This window comes from Rhinolophus ferrumequinum, chromosome 10 (genome assembly GCF_004115265.2).
Source record: "Rhinolophus ferrumequinum isolate MPI-CBG mRhiFer1 chromosome 10, mRhiFer1_v1.p, whole genome shotgun sequence".
Taxonomy (NCBI): domain Eukaryota; kingdom Metazoa; phylum Chordata; class Mammalia; order Chiroptera; family Rhinolophidae; genus Rhinolophus; species Rhinolophus ferrumequinum.
In genome coordinates this window covers 48,163,777-48,179,864 of record NC_046293.1, presented here as the reverse complement: position 1 = coordinate 48,179,864, position 16,088 = coordinate 48,163,777, and the positions used below count along the sequence as shown (strand labels likewise).

The following is a 16,088-nucleotide window of genomic DNA, read 5'->3' as shown; positions in this document are numbered from 1 at the left end:
TACCCAGCATGGTCCTGGCACATGGCAGGTGCCCATAAAGCATATATTGAATAACTGACAAAGGAGAATTCAAAATGATGGCACAGCTCCATAAAATAGCAAGAGTTTCAATCATTTCAATAACTATCAACAATCTTCTTCAACAATAACCATTTAAGAATACCTTCATAAAACGACAAACTTATCTTATTTAAAAAACATGCAATAAAATATGACAACAATATCAGCTGGAACTCCAAGCACGACCTCACCAAAATGTGGGGTCTCAATAGTCTATTTATTTTTGCATCATCTGTGAAATGTCAATGTTTTATACGTATAATCAGAGCTCTTCCTACAAATGACTTTTTTTTTTTCCCCTGAAGTGAAGAAAACAGAGTCTAAGAAGGATCAAATTTAAAAGAAATGGCGCTCAAGTTCTCTGGAGGGAAGGAGCATTAAAGTGTGAAGAGGCATGTATGACTTTTTACTATAAATGAATGACATGCAAATTTAATGCAATTTATATGCAAACCAGGATCTATTATTTCCAGTAAACATCCTACAAAGGTGCTTTCTACAATTGGACTGTTATAGAAAAAATCACAACCATAGAAATGATAATCTCTGCCAAAACTGTAATCAATATGATACTTTTTCAACGGAACTTGGGGAACGAGACATTGCCTAAAATGAAGTCAAACAAGTGAAAGAAAAAAAAAAAGCATGGATTCTCCTACGTAATGTGTGGCTTGAATTTGTGAACAGGGCAGGCAGTTCACACCAGAGCTGAGGTGCCCTGGTACCGTTCATTTGGGGGCCACATGTGCAGCACAACAAGCCTCCTTACAATGGTGTACCAGTGTTTCCTCACTCGGGCACAGAGATGGAGCCTAGCAATGATTACCCTGTCCCTGGCCTCCTGCTGGGCCTGCCAACAATGGTGCCACTTGGTACCAGCTCTGAGGCCCTTCCACACTGAGAAGGGACCACCTCATTTCCTGTGGATGAGAAAATAGTCTGCAGATGTCCACAGTCAAATTGCCACTAACCTTGACATAATCTAGGGGTCCCCAAAGTCCGTCTTTCAAAGAGTGCATGCTGCTTTGATAACAGCCATACTTTGAAAGACATGTTTGTTAGACAAGTCTAACATAAATCTTCTATGTGGTATTTGACCTAATTGGACCTTAAAGAAAAGTCAGGAGACACACAAAAGCCTGACATTATTTTAGGCCCCCAGAAGAAAATACAATGTTCAGTATAAAGGATAATGTATCAAACTTACAATTAAAAATAATATTTGGATTGTGCATTCTTCTAAACATTTCCACATGAGACTGGAAATGCAGACAAATCTTTATTATGCTGTGATTTGACAGAGAAAGAGAGGCTATCTGTCTCCGCTGGGCTGCGGGATTAACAACCCTGACAGAATTTCTGTCAGTTCTTTTAAGCAGCTAGCCAATTCAGCTAAACAATAAGTCATTTGAATAAATGCTTGTTCTCATTATCTTTTATTCAATGAATTAGCTGGTTGCTTGATGAAAATGCTCAAAGGGGTTTGATATCTTCCCATTGGTAGCTATAAGTGAAAAGTCTTTGACAACTTTTTAAAAAGGAGAAAGAGAAATCAAAACTCCCTGGCATATATTTTTGGTGCCTCTGAAGGTAAAATACCCCATCACAACCACCACGACATCCCATAAAGAGACTTGAAAACTTTCCCACTCTTTCACTTCAACTGTTGAATTCAACAGCCTTACAGAGCAAAATGTCTGGCGCTGTATGGTCAGTGTCTGATTTTAGTAAGTGGTAAGAAAGGGGATTACAGTAAAATCTATTGTAGGACAAACCATTCTCTTCCACAGCTCAAGTTCCTACCTTGGCCCATAAAATAGGGACCTTCTCCCTCTCTCCCATTCCTGTCATTATCCCTGCCCCAGGGAAGAGAAGTGACCTACAGAATCAGTGTGTTTGGGACGCTTAGGAAGCAGGAACTGAACGTGCAGGGTACATACAGCCTCTGTCTCTCTGTCTCTTTCTCGCTGCTGTCACTCAGAATGGCCTGACCTCAGGACAAACACATTCTCTGTTCCAACATGCAGGAAGGGGCCTGGCCCTGTGAGGGAGACTCACAGCCCGTGATGGTCCAGCCCTGCCAGCAAAAGAATGAATGAACTCAGTTCAGGGCCAAGGAATTAGGAAGCCCACTTGGCTGCAGAGCTATGCTGTGACCCCTAATCAGGTTTATTAGTAACTGAGACATTGACCTTCTATCTTTCCATTGGTTCCAAACTCAGCAAGGAAAGAAAGAGATGTTATGTATTGTCCCTTCCAGAAAACCCAATACCTTTAAACTCTAATTGTTTATTACAGTTAATATTTTGATTCTTCATTGGACTTTTTAATTCTGGCGTCAGATTAATACTGAATACAGGAATGGGGAAGATTTGAATATCTCATTTACAAATATCGATGTGCTGGCAAACATTCAACCACCAGCTTTCTGGGAAGAAAAAGGGCTGGTTTGTAATATTTGATCATTTTTGTGGTGTGAATACTGTTACCGATTTCAAGCCACTGATGCGAGTGGCATCATTGCCATGACGTAAAAAAGAGGGGCTGACAAGGGGTTCTCACAACTCGTCTTAACTGGCCAGAGCACAGCACTATTTATAAAATATGCTGAATTCCAAGGATTATCATGCCACTTTTATAAACAAACTACCACCTCATCATCTATCGAAACTAGGAGACATACTTATTAGCCAGCTATCTGTTAAAGAAGAAGAATCACCCACTTCAACATCCAGTTCCAATAAAATGTCATTAGCTGAATCATCTTTCCCTCCTTCCCTATATCTTTTCTTTTTGACTTCTCGTCTCTCTTCTACAAACCAGACTGGCTGTCAGTAGTAGCAGCAGAGACAGCCCCGTAAAGGACTATTCACAGCAGTTTGAGAGATGTTGATGACAATGTTCCCTAAAATTAAAAGCCGAGACACATTAAGGGGCATTAATCCTTGTGAAATCCCCTAGCTAGGTCCTCCTAAAGTTTGGAGAGAGTATGGTGTATTGGAAAGAATGGACTTGCAAGTGAGACAGAGCCAGATTTGAATGCTAGTGCTGTTTACTGGCTCTGCCACTCTGGAAAGGTGGTTAACAGGAGGCCTGTGACACATTCTCTCGCTTTAATGAGGAAATGCCCCTGGGAAAGAAAGAAGTAAGAAAATGTGGTCAAATTTCCTGGTAAGCATCTAATGACAGCTGTCCAGGTAAACACACTAATACTGTTTGTAGTGAGAGAATCCTTATCCATGGAATGCAGGGGACAGGGTCTGTCTAGGATTGATTACTATGGTAATCAAATCTGTAATTTATGGAATTTTGCTCCTTAAAAAATGTCATGTAATCTATGTAACGGCTAGAATATAAAATGGAGATGTTTTATGAAAGAAATAGCTCTCTTCTGGGTAAGCGATGTGGCTGCACACATCACCTGGAGACGCTGTTTGTTCATCAGGGCCAGAAGGAGTCCCCATGCTGTAAGAAATGACCTGGAAGTTGGTTGGGGATCCCAGATTTTCCCCTGCTTCCTCTGTGCCTGGAAGTTATTTGTATCCTTGAACCTATTAGTCAAGCTTGCTATTGTGCAAGATGTCTGATCTTGTGAGTCTGATTTGATGATCTGATCTTTTGTGCAATCTTATATCTTTAGCAACTTAGTTAATCATTTGATCATCAGTTTTCTCATCTGTAAAATGGGGATAGTAGAGACGATCTTTCATAAATATTGAAAAGAATAAACCAGATATGGCATGTAAAGCACCTAACGTATAGCAAAGTATGATAAATGTCACTTAAATCCTCTACCTCCGACTCTCCACTAAGAAATGATATTCTTGGGCGTAGGTGCTGAATTTCCAGGATTCATTCTGTGATATTGTGATTTATAAAAAGAAATAAACATCTTTTGGTCTTCATCCATGGTTCCTGGCTCACAGCTCCCAAATCCCTTAGAATGTCCTAAGCAATAAGAGCAATGGAAACATCTTTTGTTACAGTATTTGGTCTTTTGTCCTTAATTCTTGAAATAGCTTGTGAAAAATGACACGAATGGAGTCATTTTAAATTGGAGCCACAGCAGTCATTCCAGAGAAACTGCACTGCTCATCTTGTTCCTTGAACCTTTGGACAGGGTCAAACCTTTGGACAGGGCTAAGCCACAATTGCTATGCAAATTCAGCAGGAACGCGGAAGTCCTGATCACAAGGGCCTTCTATCTGAAGCTAGAATCCCTAACCAAACGTGCATTGTCAAGAGCAGCTCAGCTTGTCAGCCCCAATAGACATTTTTTCTTCCTTCCATGTAATTATTTATTTCCTTTTTCTCATAAAAAGCCCTTGCCCTCACCCTGTAATTGGGAAACTATTTGGGTTTCTGCCTGAATCTGTGCTCCATAAATTGCAATACTTTGATCCCAAATAAATGCTGGTTGCCTCTCATTTCAGCTTTTAAACTTTAAGTTAAACAAGCTTCAGGGTGATAAAGGTGAAATGAGTCTTTTGTTATTCTTTTACAAGCCCCTTTCAACCACTCCAGAGTTTAAGCTAATGATGCAACTTTTAGAGAGGCCCTAAGAATGGGAGCTAGTTGCTAGTGGTACCAACCATGTAATTAGAGGGCTGGAACTTGCAGCCTCACCTCCCCGACCATCAACCTCCAGGGAGGTGAGCGGGGCTGGAAATTGAGTTCAATCACCAATGGCTAATGATTTTATCAATTGTATTTCTGTGTAGAAGCCTCCGGAAAAAAAAAAAAAGATGAGGTTTTGAGATCTTCTGAGTTAGTAAACAAGAATACATCCATGTGTTTTTTTGGAAGGGTGAACAAGAATTGGGAGGGTGGCGTACGCCAAACTTCATTGCAGGGGAGACAGAGGCTCCTGGGCTCAGGGTCCTTTCAGAACTTGCCTCACGCATATATATGTCTTCATCTGGCTTTTCCTTCGTATCCTTTATCATTCTTGTAATAAACTGGTAATCTAATAAGTAAACTGGTTTCCTGAATTCTGTGAACCACTCCAGCAAATTAATTGAACCTAAGGAAGAGGTCACGGGACCCTCCACTTTATACCTGGTTAGTCAGAAGCATAGGTAACAACCAGACTTGTAATTGGCATGTAAAATGTGGGGTGTGGGGTGAAGCAGTCTTGTGAGACTGAGGCCTTAACCTGTAGAATCTAATGACGTCTCCAGACAGGTAGTGTCAAATTGAGTTAAGTTGCGGGACACCCAGCTCGGGTCACAGAATTGCTTGGTGTGCGGAAAAGCCCCCACACATTAGGTGTCAGAAGTGTTCAGAGAATATTTTGTGTAATGTAAATGAAAACAATAGAGTTTTTCTTTACAATTAACTCTATTAATAAAGCATCTGATGAAAGGTGTGTCAAATATGTAAGTAAGCGGAATATGTCAACTCTTTGTGCATATTCCCTATCCCCCAAAGTATGCACAAACTCAATGAAATGCCAACTGCAAACCTACCTTTTTTTTCTTCTCTAAAGAAAAAACCCTGCTCTTTCCGTCTCCAGCCACCACAGAGGTACCACCATGTCCACATATCTGCCTTGGGTGGTTGTGGGAATCTGCTCCAGTTTTCTGATCAAGAGGAATGAACAGATGTACAATGAGCTGATTCACCGATTTACCACAAGACTGTGGGCATGGAGCCAGCAGCCAAGGGCAAAGGTGTCCATGATGGTCACGAAGCAGAGATCTGGCCGTAAAAGCCGCCACCTCCTGCATGGGGCCCTCCATCAACAAGCACACTCAGGCCACTCACAGCAGCAAGGACAAGTACTGACCCCCCACCTGCGCATGGCCGCCATCTGCAGAATGGGCACCATGCCTGACGTCAGAAGCCAGTGATGGTGAAGAGGAAGCTGACCCGCCCCACCAAGAGCTCCTGAGACCAACCCCCACCCCCAAAGCAATAAAAATGTCAGCCCAAACTTTTCTCAAAAAAAGAAAGGAAAAAACCCCGAAACATAGCAATCAGTTTAAAAACTCTTAAATTATTAAAGTAAAAGATTTCTGGATTAAAATTCTTTCTTGCATTACTCAAATTTTATAATAACATACATGGTCTGGTAAAAGTCAAATAAACTCGTTTTCCTGAGCATTTACTGAACAAGTAGTTATTAAGTAAGTACCTCCTACATACCAGGTACATGCAAGACCCAGAGAATAGAGAGGTGAACAAAACAACATGGTCCCTATTCTTTTATATAGAGTTTACAGTCTGGTAGAGAAACAGTTTTTAAACAAATGTAACACAAGGAAAATTTATTATTACAAATCCTATCTAGTGCTGAGAGGAGAAAGTACAGACAATGTGAGAGTGTAGACAGGAGGACTGTTTGTGTATTGGGGCTCAGAGACCATAACCTTTAAGCTGAGACTCTAAGGGCTAAGAGTATTAGATTAGGCAGGAGGTAGGTGAGGGGTTGGGGGGAGGCAGGAGGAAGAGCCTTCAAACAAAAGGAACTGCCAGGGGTCCCTCGGCAGATTACTTACCTAGTGCTGATCAGGTGATTCCTGACTGATGGGTGTAAGATTCCATTCAGGGAGAGCTGAAACTATAATTAAGTTCAATTTTGGTTTGGTAATATGGGACTTAGCACAAGTCCCATTTGGGGTCTGCTGTCTTATTTTTAACAATCCTGACAACTTCTGACTCTCTCTGAGCTCCAGATCCAAATATCTAGCCATGTGTTATATCCAATCAATCACTGAATCCTATTGAATCCATTCTCAAATGCTTCTCCTTCTCTCCATCTGCAATGCTACGATCGTAGTTCCAGTTGCCATAATCGAATTATGTTACTATCCTACGTCAAGCCCCTGAGTACTGCCCATTGTGCTAATAATGAAGCCCCAACCTAGACCAATTAAACCGCAATCTCAGGGGATTGAGCCCAGGCCTGCATTTTTAAAAATGATTCCTGGATGATTCTAATATGCAGCCAGTGTTGAAAAGTATTGGCCTACCTTGTTGAAACTTCAAGTAAAACTTCTTTCACAGGTGGAAGGTCCTTGGTGGCCCAAGCACCAGCGCTGAAGCCTGACGGGAAGGAGCTGAAGAGTCCATGAAAGTGAGGAATTGGTGACCAAATATGGAGGTAATTTTTTCCAGAAACATGGCTGAGGAGGTCAGAGATACTGAATGGTAACTAGAGGTGGATTTGTTTCTTTTTTTTTTTTTTTAACCTTTGGCTATTTACAAAAATGTGTAGGATTTGCATCGATTCATCTATGAGTTAAATTTTTCATTAACTATAAGATTCTGGAAAAGTCAAATTGTCCAACAGAAGGTGGTATGGTACGGTGGGAAAGCCCGGGACTGGTGTTCAGAAGCTCTTCAAAGACATCCTGGCTCTGCCATTTTCTAAGTATGTGTTCTTGGACAAATTACTTAAGTTATCTAAGCCTCAGCTTTTTTCTCTTTAAAACTGTGTTAACATCACTTAGCTCACAGAAGGTTGTTGCAATATTTAATAAAATAATATATGCAAAGAATGTGTGAGACTGTACACAGCAGTTCCCAAATTCTCCTAGTCCTCTAGGGCCCTCAAGTGGCTTCCTAGATGGCTTAGAAACCCCACTAGTGCACCCCGTCATACAGCCCTCATGGGCAGCCGAATATATTTCAGTCATTACCTGAGCCTCTCCTTTGCCACCAAACTTGAGAAACTCTTATCTATCTCTTTACTTGCCAACCTTAATCTAGCTGGACATAGTTGAGCTAGATAAACATAAACTGATGTCAAAAATTAGATACATCAGCCTCCCAGATAATAAGTATGCTGCACGTGAGTCATTTCAAACCTTAATGTAAGGTTGACCAACATGCAAATTTCAAACACCAAGACCAGAAAGGGATGGTTACTAAACTGAGGGAACTGTTCAGCATTTCCAAAGTTTAAACCAGGAAGTGGTATCCAAGCTCCTAGTTTATCTCACATTGCCTGACAATTATCCTCTACTCAATTTAGCACAGTTCCACCAGGGTTATGCTTTCGGTATCACAGCTCCAAACACACCACATTACTCCTTGAGTCAAAATCACTTACAGGCTCTTTTCCTGCTCCCATCTTACCCTCCTTCAGCTGGCACATAACCCTCCTTGCCAGTGCCTTCATGCACACCACTGGGGTGGGGAGTTGTTAGGACCAAAGAATATGATAGAGCCTCACACTTCTTCCCTCCCTATACAGAGATTACAGAAGGATTTTATTCCTGAGACTGTGTCAAAGTGCCAATAGAGAAAGGTTCTTACTTTTATTTGGGGTCGCGGCAAGGTTGGGGTCATCTTTTTCCCCCTCATTTTGTAATTGAAACATTTATTGAGAAAACTGTAGATTTACATGCAGCTGTAATAAATAATACAGAGAGGTCCCTTATACAGTTTCTACCAATGACAACATTTTACAAAACTACAGAATAGTATCTCAATCAGTATATTGACATTGATACCATCCACCTATCTTATTCAGATTAGATTTCCCCAGTTTTACTTGTATCATTCGTGTGTGTGTATCTGTGCTAACACAATGTTATTAACTGTACGTGTTTGTGTATCCGCCATCAGAGTCAAGATAATGAATAGTTCCAACACCACAAGGATCCCTCATGTCGTCCTTTTATAACCACACCGACCTTCCCTCCCCCACCCCGCAACCTAGCAATCCCTAATCTTTTCTCCATTTGTAAAATTCTGCCTTTCATAAATGTTATATAAATGGATCATACATCATGTAACCTTTTGGGATCGGCTTTTTGGCTCAGTATAACTCCCCTGAGATTGATCCACATTGCTACATGTACCAATAACAGCTCAATCCTTTTTGTTGCTTAGTAATATTCGATGATATGTATGTGCTGCAGTTTGCTTAACCAGTCACCTGTTGAAGGATATGTGGGTTGACTCTCGTTTTCAGCTACTCTAAGCAAAACTGCTATGAACATTTGGGCAAGGTGTTTATGTGAATATGTTTTCGTTTTTTCTGGGGGTAAATGCCCGATAGTGCCATCGTTGGATTGAATAGAAATTTTATGTTTACTGTTTCAGAAAACTGCCAAACTGCTTTCCAGAGTGACTGTATCATTTCCCTTTCGATCATCAACACATGTGTGATCCACCTTTTTACTTTTAGATCTCATTTTAGTCCTTGTTTAGCCAAGATGTGCTATCCAAGGGTACATGGCTCTTTAATGGCCCTCACTCATGAAGATTCCTGGTTAAATTCCAAACTCAGGAGGATGAATAAAGGAAAGTGCTACTCTTCTGGATAATGACAGCTGGCGTTAATTGAGTGCTTACTGTATGCCAGGTACTGTGCTACCATCTTCCTAAGTACAAATACATTTATTACTCACAAGAGCTCTATGGGCAGGTTCTATTATCCTCCCCAGTTTGGAAGCTGAGGCACAGCAATGATGTTCGTTGTTCATGGTTACACAGCTGGTAAAGTGGCAGAGCTAGGATTTGAACCTAGGGGGCTGTGTCCTCAACCACCGCATTGTATTGCCTCCTGGATGACAATGAAAGGAACATATTAACAGCAGTGCAGCTTACATTGTAGTCAGGACTATATTTCTCTTTCTAAATGTAAATGTACATTTTACCATCTTTAGGGATAAAAGTAAATCCTTGCTGTGTGTGTGTGTATGTGTGTGAAAAAGAGAGAGCGAGACGGGTAAAGAGAGAGAGAGAGAGAGAGAGAGAGAGAGAGAGAGAGAGAGATTGATTCAATAGGTATGCACTGATTTTCCCTCAAAGGCTGCGCACAACCCCAGCTGGTGCCTATTGATATCTGCTCCCCAATACGTGCACCTCAGGCAACAGGAGAATTATAAATACAGCATCCTGGTCCCCATCCGCAACTCAGAGGGGACAACAACATATCCCAGGCAGTATACGAAGGGGATCAAGAAGAATTTACCCAAAATATATCAAAGTAGGTAGAAGGTCTTGGCAAATGCTTTCTAGGTTAAACATAAGCAAGACGAAAATAAATGATATGATAATCATGCAAATATACTACAGCAAAAATAGTATAGGGCAGATAAAAATGAGCATATAAAAGACAGGTGAAGGACCCAGTCTGAAAGAATATATGACTCAAAAATTAGAAAAATTCCCTGCCAGTGTTTTCACATTATAGAAAAACTTTATAGGATCTCAAAGACAAAATGTGAAAACAACAGAGGTGAAAAGGGAAACAGCTGAGCAAAGACTACATCTTGGGACTAAATCAACACCATGAGAGCATTGATACATGAGAAAGATCAAAGAGGCTGAAAATAGAATTGCAATTCTGACAGAGGGAAGGCTTAGTATTGTCACTGCACATTCCGAGAAAAGAATAAATGATTTGACAGTTAGGAGGCAACAGGTGTAAAGAAGAGAACGGGATGATCCTATACAAGGATAACTGGTGTCTCTGAAGTAGAGAACCAGAAGGATAAAACAGAAAAAGGGTATTTTCAAAAGAACATTTCCCTAAAATTAACAAAGAAGGAATTTTGCATGTAAAATAGGTAGTTTATGTTCCAGGAAAAACTGATATAGAATAATTAAAACAGATACATAGCCTAGCTAGGTTAATTACTTCTGGGGATTAAAAGAAAGAGTTAGAGGAATTAAGGTAGGAAAAACAAGCTACCTACATGGAGAACAAAGTTAGACTGGCTTAGAATTCTCCACAACAATCAATGCCAGAAGATAATGGAGCTTTGTCTACAAAATTCCGAGGGAAAGAAGTGCAACTGAAGGATATCCAGACCAGTTGTTTGAGAATAAAGGCAGTAAGTACACACTGTCAAACATGAAAGGCCTTAGCAGCAGATACAGCGGTTCTTGGGAAAAACTACCAGAGATGAAATCAAGCTACAGAAGAAATGAATGCACACACTAGGGGGGAAAGCACTGGTATCATATTCAGTATTAAAAGGAGGCAGTATATGTAGCAGGCAGTTTAGGAGTTAGACTACTTGAGTTTCAATCTTGGCTCTGCCAATTCTCATTTTAGGCCTCAGACAAATTATTTAACCTGCCTCCGTTTCCTTATCGGTAAGATAAGACAGTGTGGTGGGGGGTCAAATGAAATAATCCACATATAGCTCTTAGCATAGTGCCCGGCATTAGATACTACAATTATTTTAAAAAAAAACACAAAAAACACTGAAACACATAATTATAAAAACATACTAGCTCCAAAATTCTTAAGGCTTTATATAATCCTTTATAACCACTTTTCCTTATTCTTAGAAATGAATACCTCTGTGGTAAAGAAAGTATTAGAACACTGAACTCTCTGGAAAGGTGGCCAAAAAACAGACAGCATGACTACCTGTGGCGGAAGACACTGGGTAAATGGGAGACAGAGGGCAAGGGAGAATTTTCACTGGCTTTTCATCAACATGCAGTTTTTGAAATTTTTACATTGTGATTGCCTTTTTTTCTTTTTAAAAGCAACTAAAATCAAAGAAACATTTACCTAAGGATCCATAATTCCTTCAGTTTTAATCACAGTTTCTTTTCCTTCTTTTTAAATCCAAGTATAATTAAATGTAATACTTTAATGTAAAATTAGCATGCACAATATGGTCCCAGTTTTGCAAAAGTAGTCCCAGCCAGCCAGCCAGCCCTCCATCTGAATATATGCAAAGAAAGAGGTGTGAAGTGATATCTAATGTTAACAATGATGATTTCCTAGGTGATGAAATTTGGGGTATTTTGTTCTTATTCCTACTTTTCAGAATTGCTTGAATTTTTGATTAAGTCTATAATATTTTTAAAAAGTCAATGTTCTAAGTAAATAAAAATTGTTACTAATTATTACCTTGGTTGACGAGGAAGAGCAAGGGATTTGTCCACACCTCACAATGGATTGGGTCCTAAATGGCGAAGACCACCCTGGAGGGGCCTGCTGAAACCTGGTAGTGTGAGTCCATGCCTGAGCTCACGAGTTAGTATGTTGCCAGCGAGTTATCACGTCCCACAATGTACCTTGCTGAGTCTCTAAGTGGAAGGCTGAGGCCTTAGCTACCCGCCTGCCAAACTGGACTACTCATTGTTTCCAGTCTGCCTTTGTTCCTGGTGGTCCAGGAATCCTGAGCCCCTCCACCTCCTGATCCCTCTATTGCATCTTGCCTCCAAAGCAATGGCAGAAACCACTTCTTCCATGTACTTTTTACTAACCTGTCTACCCGATCTCCTCCTTTGAAGCTCAATAGTACATTTTAACAATTATTTATGGCAATTTGTTCATTCAACAAATGCTGATTGTATACCTGTTGTATCCTGTGCCTTAGAACAATGACCTGAAGGCAGGAAGCATGTCATCCTCATTTGGTATTTCTACAGCATGCAGCATAATGCCTTTTAAAGAACTAAGGTCAAAAATGTGTGTTGGATGGGCTGGCCTGTTGGCTCAGGCAGTTAGAGCTCCATTTTCCTAAGTCCGAAGGCTGCCCATTCGATTCCCACATGGGCCAGTGGGCTCTCAACCACAAGGCTGCTGGTTTGACTCACACAAGGGATGGTGGGCTGAGCCCCCTGCAACTAGCAACGGCAACTGGACTTGGAGCTGAGCTGCACCCTCCACAACTAAGACTGAAAGGACAACAACTTGAAGCTGAACGGCAACCTTCCACAACTAAGATTGAAAGGACAACCACTTGACTTGGAAGAAAGTCCTGGAAGTACACACTGTTCTCCAATAAAGTCCTGTTCCCCTTCCCCAATAAAATCTTAAAAAAAAAAAAAAAAAAAAAAAAAAAAGATGTGTGTTGGATAATTAAATCAAGGAGTACTCACTGTGTATTTATTGAGTTAAACTGATTACTTTGTCCTTATACATTTTTGGAAGTTTGGAAGTCTTGTAGCTTTAAAAGCCAAGTGGTATACATGCCTTTGGAATTTTTTTGAGTTTTTTAAAAGAGCAAATATGCCCCTTTTTTCTAAAAACACTGGCATGGAGTAAAATCCTTGTAAAGCTATAAGGTTCAAATAGATAAATAATACATTTTTACTACCATCTGTTTCACCCTGAGGAGGTACAATAGTCTTGAAAACTGACACGGGGAAGAAAATTTTTCCCTAGTTCCCCAATCACTAATCCCCAACATTGGCTCAGAGAACGTTTTTCAAAATGAGTTCATATTACTCAGGGTTTTCATCTTTTAATTGGGCTCTTGCTCACAAAAAGCTACCTTTCTCAAAACCCAAATATAGCTAATTTGGCACATGTAATACTGTGTTAGTGATGAGATGTGAATAGAATTTAAGATAAAGGCACTACAAATAGAATAATGTACAGAATTAAAGGAATACACTTATGAGATCATGAGAATTACAGACGGAGACTATTTGCCTTTGTCCCAGGCAGCGCTGTCTTTACAAACTAGGGCTTGTTGAAAAACCGGTTTCGCCTCTCTTGCTCCTTCAATGGTGAGCCAAAAATAATGTGCTGCCACCTACTGACAACTAAACAAAAGTGTAGGTTAGAACGCATTAAATGTTAATTTTTTTCAACTGTTAAACGAAAACTAGGTGTTTATATTTTCTTATTTTAAACCTAGTAATTGACAGCTACAAGATTCTTACATTGGGGGGGGGATAATCATCATGCAAATTGATATAATTGGAAAATAAAATCAATGCATGTGTGTGAACAGCCATACAAATTTAGAGATTAGAAAGCTAAGCTGCATACTTCAATGGAGGACTGAAGTCAGTAACAGTTGAATCATTTCACACAAAAAAGAGACAAAGGAACATAAGCATTTCTACGCTAAGATAAACTGGTGGTCCAATCGCCCAACACTGACGAATTTTGTGCAGGAAGGATATGGTCCTCTGCTATTCTTCACAGGGTGAGGGATGTGTTCCACACAGCCCTGTTGCCTCTCAATGAGCCTGTACATATCTACTGAGTGAACCTAAACCCTTCTTGAAAGCATGTTCCCCCCTGGCCCATTTTTTAGATGAGCAGTTTCCCAGCCAACACACAATGAATGATGTCAACAGAGGACAGCGAGGACCTGAACTTTCATATTCACCAATATATTCCTGGCTGTATGTGCAGTCGCTGCCACATGGCAGTTACTTTATCAGTAGCAGCTGAATGAACAAATAAGGAGAGCCTCCTTCTCTTTCTCTTCAATTTTCTGTGTTTGAGTTCCAAGGAGTACATCAGAATCTGCATGATGTTTATATTTTGCCTTGATTATTTGGATATTTCTGGTGAAAAATTAGCTTGGGCCTAAATCACTAAGATGACTCTTCAATTTTCCACTTTGGTCAACATTATTTATCAATCAAATTTTTAGTAAATTATAAATTGAAGTGTACAACTTGGCTCCGTGCTGAAGGTTAACTTCCAATGTGTCATCCAGGGGGCAAAATCCAGGAAAAAAGTTGAAGAAAAGCCTGTAATAATTAGGATTAGAAAGGAATTTGAAAACAATTAGCCTAGCCTTCCTGATTAAAAGATGATTATGTCGTTTGGGGAGGCACTTTCCCTTTTTAGTCCACTAAAACTAGTCATACATAGCCAGAGCCAGAGAGGGGCTAAGCAGTTTTACATTAAATTTATCCCCCAATAATCACCTGTTTACACTGGTCAGAAGCCCAGCAGACGATAGTCTGGATGTCGACTCTGTGCAGAGTCCTCAGCTCCAAACTGTGCATTGATTAAGATGCCTAGACATGAACACAGAGTCTGACACCAGGAGCCATCCCAATTTTTCCGGGAACTTGCATCAAACCATCCAACTTAATGCACTTCACAACACATGAGTAAGAAAAGAAGAGCCCCTACCTTAGAAGAGAAGGGGTTCTAACCAGTAGCAAAAGATAAACTAATCAAGTGATTATAGTATTAGAAGATTCATAAGATTCAAAGATGGGCAAGATCACATCTGATTAGAGGGATTGTGAGTGACGTCATGTAGAAGGTAAAAATTGAACAGATTTTTAAGAATAAGTAGAATTTTTGGGCCAGCCCAGTGGCTCAGGCAGTTAGAGCTCTATGCTCCTAACTCCGAAGGCTGCCGGTTCGATTCCCACATGGGCCAGTGGGCTTTCAACCACAAGGTTGCCAGTTCAATTCCTCGAGTCCCGCAAGGGATGGTGGGCTCTGCCCCCTGCAACTAAGATTGAACACGGCACCTTGAGCTGAGCTGCCGCTGAGCTCCCAGATGGCTCAGTTGGTTGGAGTGTGGGCTCTCCAAGGTTGCTGGTTGCTGGTTCAACTCCCGCAAGTGATGGTGGGCTGCGCTCCCTGCAACTAGCAACGGCAACTGGACCTGGAGCTGAGCTGCGCCCTCCACAACTAAGACTGAAAAGACAACAACTTGAAGCTGAACAGCACCCTCCACAACTAAGATTGAAAGGACAACAAGTTGACTTGGAAAAAAAGGCCGGGAAGTACACACTATTCCCCAATAAAGTCCTGTTCCCCTTCCCCAATAAAATCTTGAAAAGAATAAGTAAAATTTTGATTTTTGGAATTTGGATGGGGAGAAAAAAATCCACAAACAACATTTAGGAGACACCGAATATGTTAATGAACAGGATGTATTCAATAGGCTACTATGAGCCTAATCTTTACTATGAACCAAAAAGTGGCAGCTAAGTTGGGATGGCAAAGTACTGCACAGGCTCCGAAATCAGATGCCTGGGTCAACTCCTGGCCCCAGCATTTGTTTGCTGAGCAAGTTATTACGCATTCCCGGTCCTCAATTGCCTTTTCTGTAAAATAAGGACAATAGAAGGGCCTAACTCATAGATTTGCTTTCAGCGTTACATGAAAGAATTCATGCACTGCAATCAGTGCCTGGAATATAGTAAATGCTCAATAAATATTACCTATTATTTGGCAAGTTTGTGCCTGGTATACTAAACAACAGGGAGTTATCAAAGATTTCTGAGCAGAAGAGCTGGATATCTGAAGCTGAAACTTCAGAGTGATTAATTTGTCAATGAGACTTAGGATAAATTAAGAAGAATTTGAAGAACCTATAATTAAGGATACC

At 40.5% G+C, this 16,088-nt stretch overlaps 1 pseudogene; it reads left to right on the top strand.

Annotated features, from left to right (window-relative positions):
* The first annotated feature begins 5,594 nt into the window (after positions 1 to 5,594).
* On the top strand, positions 5,595 to 5,953 carry LOC117028206 (60S ribosomal protein L28-like; annotated as a pseudogene).
* The last annotated feature ends 10,135 nt before the right edge of the window (positions 5,954 to 16,088 follow it).